General features: G+C 42.8%; 1 protein-coding gene across 2 annotated transcripts in view; it reads left to right on the top strand.

Annotated features, from left to right (window-relative positions):
* The window catches only part of LOC129836541 (leucine-rich melanocyte differentiation-associated protein-like), a 439,884-nt gene that overhangs the window by 189,702 nt on the left and 238,075 nt on the right, over nt 1–12,107 (top strand). The gene's annotated exons all lie outside the window — the stretch shown is intronic.

Here is a 12,107-nt window from a genome sequence, read left to right as displayed (position 1 = left end):
TCTTCTTTGCTTAGCGGCCTTTCAGGTTATGTCGATATAGGACTCGTTTTACTGTGGATATAGATACTTTGTACCTATTTCCTCCAGCATCTTCACAAGGTCATTTGCTGTTGTTCTGGGATTGATTTGCACTTTTCGCACCAAAGGTCATTCATCTCTAGGAGACAGAACGCGTCTCCTTCCTGAGCGGTATGACAAATGCATGGTCCCATGGTGTTTATACTTGTGTACTATTGTTTATACAGATGAACGTGGTACCTTTAGGTGTTTGGAAATTGCTCCCAAGGATGAACCAGACTTGTGAAGGTATGATTTTCCCATGATGTCAAGCAAAGAGACACTGAGTTTGAAGGTAGGCCTTGAAATACATCCACAGGTACACCTCCAATTGACTCAAATTATGTCAATTAGCCTATCAGAAGCTTCTAAAGCAATGACATAATTTTCTGGAATTTTCCAAGCTGATTAAAGACACACTCAACTTAGTGTATGCCAACTTCTGACCCACTGGAATTGTGATACATATATATAAGTGAAGTAATCTGTCTAAACAATTTTTGGACAAATTACTTGCATCATGCACGAAGTACATGTCCTAACCGACTTACCAAAACTATAGTTTGCTAACATGAAATTTGTGGAGTGGTTGAAAAATGAGTTTTAATGACTCCAACCTAAGTGTATGTAAACTTCCAACTTCAACTGTAACTCTGTAGGGTCTGGTGTTGCTGGGTGAACTAGCCCCATGTATCTCTGTAGGGTCTGGTGTTGCTGGGTGAACTAGCCCCATGTAGGGTCTGGTGTTGCTGGTTAAACTAGCCCCATGTATCTCTGTAGGGCCTTGTGTTGCTGGGTGAACTAGCCCCATGTAGGGTCTGGTGTTGCTAGGTGAACTAGCCCCATGATCTCTGTAGGGTCTGGTGTTGCTGGGTGAACTAGCCCCATGTAGGGTCTGGTGTTGCTGGGTGAACTAGGCCCATGTATCTCTGTAGGGTCTGGTGTTGCTGGGTGAACTAGCCCCATGTAGGGTCTGGTGTTGCTGGGTGAACTAGCCCCATGTATCTCTGTAGGGTCGGGTGTTGCTGGGTGAACTAGCCCCATGTAGGGTCTGGTGTTGCTGGGTGAACTAGCCCCATGTAGAAGCCTCCATCTCAGTCAGATGCTTTGTTAACAACAGGTGTAGACTAACAGTGAAACGCTTACTTATGGGCCCAACAATGCAGAGAGAAAAAATCATTTGAACATAAAAGCCCAAGGAATAAATACACAATGAGTAATGATAACTTGGCTATATACATGGGGTACCAGTACTGAGTTGATGTGCAGGGGTACGAGGTAGGTATGTACATATATGTAGGCGTAAAGTAACCAGGTAACAGGATAGATACATTGGCTTGCGAATGTATTCACCCCCTTGGCATTTTTCCTATTTTGTTGCCTTACAACCTGGAATTAAAATATATTTTTGGGGGGTTGGTATCATTTGATTTACACAACATGCCTACCACTTTGAAGATGCAAAATAGTTTTTATTGTGAAACAAACAAGAAATAAGACAAAAAAACTGAAAACTTGAGCGTGCATAACTATTCACACCCCCAAAGTCAATACTTTGTAGAGCCACCTTTTGCAGAAATTACAGCTGTTAGGCTCTTAGGGTATGTCTCTATAAGCTTGGCACATCTAGCCACTGGGATTTTTGCCCGTTCTTCCATGAAAAAATGCTCCAGCTCCTTCAAGTTGAATGTGTTCCTCTGGTGTACAGCAATCTTTGTCATACCACAGATTCTCAATTGGATTGAAGTCTGGGCTTTGACTAGGCCATTCCAAGACATTAAAATGTTTCCTCTTAACCACTCGAGTGTTGCTTTAGCAGTAAGTTTAGGGTCATTGTCCTACTGGAAGGTGAACCTTCTTCCCAGTCTCAAATCTCTGGAAGACTGAAACAGGTTTCCCTCATGAATTTCCCTGTATTTAACGCCATCCGTCATTCCTTCAATTCTGACCAGTTTCTCAGTCCCTGCCGATGAAAAACATCCCCACAGCTTGATGCTGCCACCATCATGCTTCACTGTGGGGATGGTGTTCTCGGGGTGATGAGAGGTGTTGGGTTTGCGCCAGACATAACGTTTTCCTTGATGGCCAAAAAGCTCAATTTTAGTCTCATCTGACCAGAGTACCTTCTTCCATATGTTTGGGGAGTCTCCCACATGCCTTTTGGCAAACACAAAACTTGTTTGCTTATTTTTTCTTTAAGCAATGGCTTTTTTCTGGCCACTCTTCCCTAAAGCCCAGCTCTGTGGAGTGTATGGCTTAAAGTGGTCCTATGGACAGATACTCTCCACTGTGGAGCTTTGCAGCTCCTTCAGGGTTATCTTTGGTCTCTTTGTTGCCTCTCTGATTGATGCCTTCCTTGCCTGGCCCATGAGTTTTGGTGGGCTGCCCTCTCTTGGCAGGTTTGTTGTGATGCCATATTAATAAAACATTTTAATAATGGATTTAATGGTGCTCCGTGGGATGTTCAAATTTTCCTTTTTTTTTTTTAGAACCCAACCCTTAACTGTACTTCTCCACAACTTTGTCCCCGACCTGTTTGAAGAGCTCCTTGGTCTTCATGGTGCAGCTTGCTTGGTGGTGCCCCTTGCTTAGTGGTGTTGCATACTCTGGGGCCTTTCAGAACAGGTGTATATGTACTGAGATCATTTGACAGATCATGTGACACTTAGATAGCACACAGGTGGACTTTAGTTGGTGGACTTTATTTAACAATTTGTGACCTCTGAAGGTAATTGGTTGCACCAGATCTTATTTAGGGGCTTCATAGCAAAGGGCAATATATATAGCAATACATATGCGTGCACCACTTTTACGTTGTAATTTTTTTCGAATTTTTTGAAGCAAGTTATATTTTTTATCTCACTTCACCAGTTTAGACTATTTTGTGTATGTCCATTACATGAAATCCAAATAAAAATATATTTAAATTACAGGTTGTAATGCAACAAAATAGGAAAAACGCCAAGGGGGATATATACTTTTGCAAGGCACTGTAATAAGCAGTAGCACAAAAGTAGTCTAAACATGCCGAGACAGAGGCTTTACTATGAATAATGCTGCAGCCCCATAGAATCCAACTGGTTATACATCTAAAATGAGGCAGGGAGATTCCAGTGGGCCCACGGTCCATATCTTATTTCCTCTCTAGCACCTCTCCAAATCTCCAATCCACCTCTCATGCGTTGGCTGCAATCCCCCCCCCCCCCCCCCCCCCCTTCTCCTCCCAGTAGAACCCAGTGTGAGTTGTATTTGCCACCACAATTTACCAACAAACGGGATCACATGAATACAACTCGCGCAAATCAATAAAAAAATGTCAGGAACACTTAGCTTCCCGCGCTTTGCTAAATGCAATTTATCACTCAGGGAGTCACGGGAAAGGAACCGACGGTAACAAATGGAGTCTAATCATTTGCGTTGGACCTGTTGTCAAAGGCTTGAAGACTACATTTTTCGTCTTCTGTTTAATACTGTCAATTGTACTGGGTTGCATGGGGTGTCTGAATGGACTAGTGGGGTGTCTACTGATTGTATTTGTCTAGGGAAACCAGGGCTTTATGAAGTAGGCAATACAGGCGGGCAGGGTACTTTTACTTTCCCTTTCAGATAATATTTGATAGTTTACTGTAAGAGTAGAGCCTATCAAGAGAACATGGGTATGTGTAGAGATATTGTTGTGGATACATTCTTGCACTTGTTTAGTCCTATTGAATAGGATGTGCAGGCTATTGAAATTGGAACATATGGGTATGCTACGCTAACTTACAGTTAACCTCAGTTAGGAATTATCACTGTTGATAGATCTACTGTGTATTGAGTCAGTACATGTTGAGAAAGTACTGTGCTGTAATCAACCCGTAGATCCATAATTGACAAATGTTTTCTTAATGGTGAGAAAACCCCATGCAAAGCTCATGTTACCACGGTACATTTTAAATCTGGTGCTTTGAATACATTTTGGATGACCATCGTTGTTTTTCCGTGCTGTTTTCTGGCTGCCTTGCTCAAAAGATTGATTGACGTCATAAACGGCAGTCATGTTTGCCCTGTTGTAAATTGGAAGGTCTTTTGAACATTAGTAATGTCAGTCACCCTGGCGGGTATGAGTGGTTTCCACATCAGACTTATTTCCCCCTCCATATTGTTAGACCTCAGGGACAAGTTAGACCTTGAAAGATATATTAAGTAGCTTCGAAGATATTGTTGGCATGGAACATGCTTTTACGCGGCTCTTGTTAAAAAAGTTGGGGATGGCTTTAATAATATTTTTACTTTGGCCTAACAGTAGCTTTGATATTTGGAATTAAAAAGTAAATTCGGAAATGTCAGCTACAGTGTTTTTTGTTTAGTTTTTTTGTGATGAATAAATAAGTAAATTAAAATGTGACGATCGAAATTCAGGACCAAACCCTTAATTAGAAAATTAGCACTTACTGTAACTTTGTGCAACCTTTGAGGTAGTTATTTTAGTCATATATTGAAGTCCAAATCGCAGACAAGCTCCACAAATACAATCTCTTCAGTTATTATTGGGTCTTGGGTAATTAGCATCCTGTGCATGACTTTAACCAGAATCAGCCTGCCTCGTGGTTTGAAATCACATTATAAACACATATTGGCACATGGAGAAACCTAGCCCTTTGATATTTCCGTCCATGTCCATCTATGCGCTTGGGCTGAAGGCGATCAACATGAAACCCACTTTTCAAATTATGGCTGCTTTGCACTCGTAATTGATCATTTGGGAATCGTTCACGTTTGAAGTGCAATCATAGTACTTGACAAGCTGTCTATTAGAAGATGTGTGCAAAAAAACTCATTTATAAATAAGTAAGATGTACTATGAATCTAGAGCTTACTCCCCAGTCTGATATTTCTCCATGTAGGATATCTGCCATGTATTGCAGTAATGTACGTTTCACTCTCTTTATTTAAATTCAATTACAGGTACTTCATAGTCCTTTCGAACATGTTTGCTAAGGACTGTAGTACTTTATAGGTACTGCATCGGTTGTCATTCAAGGTGCGACGACCCCTTTAATGCTAATTAGGCCTCTAAACTCAGTCACCAGCCTATTTCTCGGAATTACCACAGAAACTGTTCTTCTCAACCCTGGTTCCTTTTAAGATAAATTAGCGTGGTCTAAATAATGCAGTGACCCCTAATTCTCTTAGATTAGTGCCGAGTTAGATGATAGCCAACCCATTGGAATTGGTCATCAGCATAAATCATGACTGAATGAACTGATAAAATGCAAACTCGCCGGCCGTCATAAATCAAATGAAACCCACTTGCTGTGGAAGTCGGTGGAATTAGAAGTCCATGGTCTCATTAATTACATTGCCTTGTGAAGGCGACAGGGTTATAAATCAGCTGTGAAAGGTACTCCAGCCAGCCGGCCCAGGAAGCACAGGGAGGGAACCTGGCTCTGCCTGCTAATGGCTCTGTATAACATTACCCCCCTAACTGTTCCTTAGACAACCCACCTCCAGAGTGGCTATAGGGCTTTGGCTATAGGGCCTCCATAGATTTGGCTATAGCTTCAGTACTGTCGTGGGAGATATTATGGATGTATACATTTATTGCTGAGACCTAAGGAAGCATTGTATGCTTTTGTAGATGAGAAATAATGTGAGATGAGCAAACATTCTCATGATTACTTTCATAATCCATAATCTGTACATTGTCCCTCTTCCTTTCCTTGTGTTTTATGTGTCCTTTGAGTAAGGTTATCAACCTTTAGTCTACCACCTACCACCCCAGTAAGGTTATCAACCTTTAGTCTACCACCCCAGTAAGGTTATCAACCTTTAGTCTACCACCTACCACAACAGTAAGGTTATCAACCTTTAGTCTACCACCTACCACCCCAGTAAGGTTATCAACCTTTAGTCTACCACCCCAGTAAGGTTATCAACCTTTAGTCTACCACCTACCACAACAGTAAGGTTATCAACCTTTAGTCTACCACCTACCACCCCAGTAAGGTTATCAACCTTTAGTCTACCACCTACCACCCCAGTAAGGTTATCAACCTTTAGTCTACCACCCCAGTAAGGTTATCAACCTTTAGTCTACCACCTACCACAACAGTAAGGTTATCAACCTTTAGTCTACCACCCCAGTAAGGTTATCAACCTTTAGTCTACCACCTACCACCCCAGTAAGGTTATCAACCTTTAGTCTACCACCCCAGTAAGGTTATCAACCTTTAGTCTACCACCTACCACAACAGTAAGGTTATCAACCTTTAGTCTACCACCCCAGTAAGGTTATCAACCTTTAGTCTACCACCTACCACAACAGTAAGGTTATCAACCTTTAGTCTACCACCCCAGTAAGGTTATCAACCTTTAGTCTACCACCCCAGTAAGGTTATCAACCTTTAGTCTACCACCTACCACAACAGTAAGGTTATCAACCTTTAGTCTACCACCCCAGTAAGGTTATCAACCTTTAGTCTACCACCTACCACAACAGTAAGGTTATCAACCTTTAGTCTACCACCCCAGTAAGGTTATCAACCTTTAGTCTACCACCTACCACAACAGTAAGGTTATCAACCTTTAGTCTACCACCCCAGTAAGGTTATCAACCTTTAGTCTACCACCTACCACAACAGTAAGGTTATCAACCTTTAGTCTACCACCCCAGTAAGGTTATCAACCTTTAGTCTACCACCTACCACAACAGTAAGGTTATCAACCTTTAGTCTACCACCCCAGTAAGGTTATCAACCTTTAGTCTACCACCTACCACAACAGTAAGGTTATCAACCTTTAGTCTACCACCTACCACAACAGTAAGGTTATCAACCTTTAGTCTACCACCTACCACCCCAGTAAGGTTATCAACCTTTAGTCTACCACCTACCACAACAGTAAGGTTATCAACCTTTAGTCTACCACCTACCACCCCAGTAAGGTTATCAACCTTTAGTCTACCACCCCAGTAAGGTTATCAACCTTTAGTCTACCACCCCAGTAAGGTTATCAACCTTTAGTCTACCACCCCAGTAAGGTTATCAACCTTTAGTCTACCACCCCAGTAAGGTTATCAACCTTTAGTCTACCACCTACCACCCCAGTAAGGTTATCAACCTTTAGTCTACCACCCCAGTAAGGTTATCAACCTTTAGTCTACAACCTACCACCCCAGTAAGGTTATCAACCTTTAGTCTATCACCCCAGTAAGGTTATCAACCTTTAGTCTACCACCCCAGTAAGGTTATCAACCTTTAGTCTACCACCCCAGTAAGGTTATTAACCTTTAGTCTACCACCCCAGTAAGGTTATCAACCTCTAGTCTACCACCCCAGTAAGGTTATCAACCTCTAGTCTACCACCCCAGTAAGGTTATCATCTCTAGTCTACCACCCCAGATCAGACATGTCTCATCACATCTACTCATATAGCCTGCAATAAATATCACATTTCCTCGTGAGGAGTGTAAGTGTTGGAATCATCCCAAACATAGTCATTGTCTTTAGATTGTGTGTGTTTTTTTAACGGACAAGCCCTGTTCTCACTAGAGAACCTTCATCCATTATAGCCTCATCCATCACAGAATGCTTATTAAGTTGTCCATAAGTGACTGGAGTCATTTCACACAGGCTGCTATTAGAATAATGACATTCCGTGCGGTGCTGTTAGATGTATTCATTTTTACTACAGTGACTTCGTCTGAGGTCAGATAGACTGGCGGTGCAGCCTGTTATGTCTGGCCACAGATATTGATCGTGTGATGGACTGGTTTAGGGGAAAGTGTTTGAACAGAATGTTTAACACCATGGACAATACAAAGATGTTCGTTGGTTAGAGTAACCACAGTAATACTGTACACATTTATGTACTACGTGTTTGCTTTTGTAATGCATCGGGTAAATACCCAATCTTTACAAAAAATATATTTCTATATTTGACCCATTTTGGGGATTTAATTGGCAGTGTTGTAAACAACATTGTGTCTGCTGTCTCAGGTATGTGGTCAATGTGGAGGGTTGACAGAGTAGATAATGGTGTTATTTGGTTCTAAATCACTCTCACTAGTTGTGATGGGTCTGACTATGCCTTTGTGAACCAATAAACACTATACTGTATATACAAAAGTATGTGGACATCCCTTAAAATGTCCTGTTTCAGCATGACATTGCACAAAGCGAGGTCCATACAAAAATGGTTTGTGGAGATTGGTGTGGAAGAACTTGACTGGCCTGCACAGAGCCCTGACCTCAACCCCATCGAACACCTTTGGGATGAATTGGAATGCTGACTGTGAGCCAGGCCTAATCTTCCAACATCAGTGCCAGACCTCACTAATGCTCTTGTGGCTGAATGGAAGCAAGTCCGGCAGCAATATTCCAACACCTAGTAGAAAGCCTTCCCAGAAGAGTGGAGGCTGTTATAGCAGCAAAGGGGGATCAAGTTCATATTAATACACATGATTTTGGAATGAGATGTTAGACGAGTAGGTGTCCACATTCTCTTGGTCAGGTAGTGTATGTTGTGAACTGACCTAATAGTTACAGTTGTCAGAGAGTTCAGATATTCTAAGAGGTTGAATCATCCTATTATCCTGGACATTACCCACTCTCTTTACATCAAGTATTGGTGAAACTCGATGGCTCTGGAGTCCTCTCTCTGGCTGTCTCTGTCTCTCTCTGTGTGTGTGGCAAAGTCCCTCAGAAACCATTTAGTCAGTCGAAATGGAGCGGGCTCAGGTTTCAGGGTAATGAATCATATGTAACACATATTAAAGCCTCCTCGTGTGAGAGGGACCACTTGTGTTGCTCCTTTCCCCTCTGTCTGTCTGTCTGTCTGTCTGGCTGGCTGGCCGTCTGTCTGTCTGTCTGGCTGGCCGTCTGTCTGTCTGTCTGGCTGGCCGTCTGTCTGTCTGTCTGGCTGGCCGTCTGTCTGTCTGTCTGGCTGGCCGTCTGTCTGTCTGTCTGGCTGGCCGTCTGTCTGTCTGTCTGGCTGGCCGTCTGTCTGTCTGTCTGGCTGGCCGTCTGTCTGTCTGTCTGGCTGGCCGTCTGTCTGTCTGTCTGGCTGGCCGTCTGTCTGTCTGTCTGGCTGGCCGTCTGTCTGGCTGGCCGTCCGTCTGTCTGGCCGGCCGTCCGTCTGTCTGGCCGGCCGTCCGTCTGTCTGGCCGGCCGTCTGTCTGTCTGGCCGGCCGTCTGTCTGTCTGGCCGGCCGTCTGTCTGTCTGGCCGGCCGTCTGGCTGGCCGTCTGGCTGGCCGTCTCTCTCTCTCTCTCTCTCTCTCTCTCCCTCTCCCTCTCCCTCTCCCTCTCCCTCTCCCTCTCCCTCTCCCTCTCCCTCTCCCTCTCTCTCTCTCTCTCTCTCTCTCTCTCTCTCTCTCTCTCTCTCTCTCTCTCTCTCTCTGGAGCGGGCCCATACGTCAGGTTGATGAATCACATGGAACACATATTAAAGCCTCCTCGAGTGAGAGGGACCACTGTTGTGTTGCACCCATTCCCTTCCCTGTCTGCCCTAACTATTTCTCTCTCTCTCTCTCTCCCCCCCTCTTTCTCTCAACCAAAAGTGTGATCCTCTTCTAAAATGAAAAAAGAGAGAATTATAAATATGTCTGTGTGTTCGGGACATAAATGCGTCCTGTCCCGGGACATTGATTTATTGGATTCCCTGATGTTTTAGTTGTGGTCGTTATATATATGCCAGAGCCTCTCATTATGCTATCCTCATGTATTTTCCATACTTTTCTGGCCGGTTGTCCTCAGCGGGCTTTTACAGCAGCTGCTATAGAAAAGAGCAGGAAAGAAGACCAAGTACATATTGATCTACATTTCCATGATTTATCTGAGAGTGATTGATCTAAATCTGTTCCATGAATGGATCTTGAATATGGCCCTTATATTGAGTGGTCAAGAGTGCAATTACACACTATGATATAGTAGTTTATGATCAGCCGTCTTCCTAACTAGGTGGGCCCTCTCGTCTAGTGTCACATTTGAAGAATTGCTGAGTCTATTTGGTTAACTAGTGGTTCAAAATATATAGGCCTTGTTTACTTTGACCGTTGGTTCATGGCATAGGGGATACATTGTATTGGATTGAGAAGATTTATGGGCCTATAATCTCTCGTGGACAGATGAAATGGCAAGAATCTGTCAAGGCCCACGTATAATTATGTTGATTTTTCTAACTAACCCAAGATAGACCACATCCTGTTGTTTCCAATGGGAACAGATGAGTCATAGTGGGCAGAACAAGCAAGAAGGTTGGTAGAACAAGCACAAGCTAGCGGGATCCTATTGGCCCGTTGTAGCATACATTTGCATATATCCGTTAGGGAACGGCTACACAGCACGGCTGGTCCTTGAATGTACACAGAGAGCTAATATTAATATAATGCATGTCAATCTCTCCTGGCTGAAAGTGGAGGAGAGATTGACTTCATCACTACTTGTATTTATGAGAGGTATTGACATGTTGAATGCACCGAGCTGTCTGTCTAAACTACTGGCACACAGCTGGCCACCCATGCATACCCCACAAGACATGCCACCAGAGGTCTCTTCACAATCCTTAAGTCCAGAACAGACTATGGGAGGCACACAGTACTACATAGAGCCATGACTACATGGAACTCTATTCCACATCAAGTAACTCATGCCAGCAGTAATATTAGATTTAAAAAACAGATAAAATACATCTTATGGAACAGCGGGACTGTGAAGCAACACAAACATTGGCACACACACACACACGATAACATACGCACTATACATACACATGGATTTAGTACTGTACATATGTGGGAGTAGGGGCCTGAGGGCACACAGTGTGTTGTGAATGTATTGTAATGTTTTAGAATTGTATGAACTGCCTTAATTTTGCTGGACCCCAGGAAGAGTAGCTCCTGCTTTGGCAGCAGCTAATGGTGATCCATAATAAATACAAATACACTGTGAAATGTGCATTAACAAAAATGTAGCCTTTAAAGTCCTTCTAAACAAAGCAATTTTTTACAACTTTGGCAAAGGGTAAAGTCTATAAAACGTAGTCCTCCACACTAGTTTTAGGAACAGAACACTGAGATCAAATGTTTCATCGATGAGAAAATGTGCAGAATTTCGGCCAAAATCCATCTGACTCCATCCTCTCCCACTGCTGGAAACTGTGCTTCCTCGCATCACCATATTTGGTAGTGAGTGGAAACGGCAACCGGATGCTTCAGATTTCTACATCCGGTGAAATATCTGTCTCTGTGTTCTATCTGTGATTATGTGATTACAAGCAGCAGTAGTTCCTGGCTTTTGATTATTTGGACGAATCAGGATTGGGAAAAGGCCGTGCTTAAAGTGGTGCGGTGATTTTCAAGCCTGCGTGCGGATGATGAACGGTTTCCACTAGATCCCACAGCCATAAAGCTGGATCGTAACAATGTGCTTTTTGGCTACGATAAACACAGGTGAAATTAGTGGAAGGGAGGGGTTTGGCCGATAGTTTCCGTTTGCCAGGGAGGAGATTTTGCTTCCTTTCTTTGTACAAAGGTAACCACAATTGTTATCTGCTTTCCCCCCAGAAGTAAAACAGGAAATGACTAACTTTTGCAAGATGATCATTTTACTTATTGGTAATCGAGATGAATAGGGCTACAGCACAGGGCTGCTGCTGTCACATCGCTGCATCAATAAAGCAAGACCTTACATGCAGTTGCATTGCATGTATTTTTGAATTTAGGAGCTACGATTGCTTAAGACACCATACCATTAGTAGTTATTTGGTGTTTTACCTGTTTCATTGCAATGCTTTTGAAAGGTCTAGGGGGAAAGCTAGTACATTTTTATTTTTTATCTGTCAATTTTTTTAGCTCGTTATTACATGTTAGGGAATTAGTCCCTATTCAGGCTGTTCTTCATCAAGATTCAGAGTTCTCTGACATAATTAAGTAATAAAAGCAATTAAGTTAAATTGCTTAAACTTTTGATGCATTAAATAGAGACGGGAGAGATCCTCATTCCTCATAAAGAGCTGAGTAATTAAAGGCTGTGAGCTTCTTCTTAATAAATTATAACCTCATCTCTATCAT

This window comes from Salvelinus fontinalis, chromosome 37 (genome assembly GCF_029448725.1).
Source record: "Salvelinus fontinalis isolate EN_2023a chromosome 37, ASM2944872v1, whole genome shotgun sequence".
Lineage (NCBI taxonomy): Eukaryota > Metazoa > Chordata > Actinopteri > Salmoniformes > Salmonidae > Salvelinus > Salvelinus fontinalis.
The sequence above is the reverse complement of the archived record's forward strand: the minus strand, read 5'-3'. Positions and strand labels throughout refer to the sequence as shown.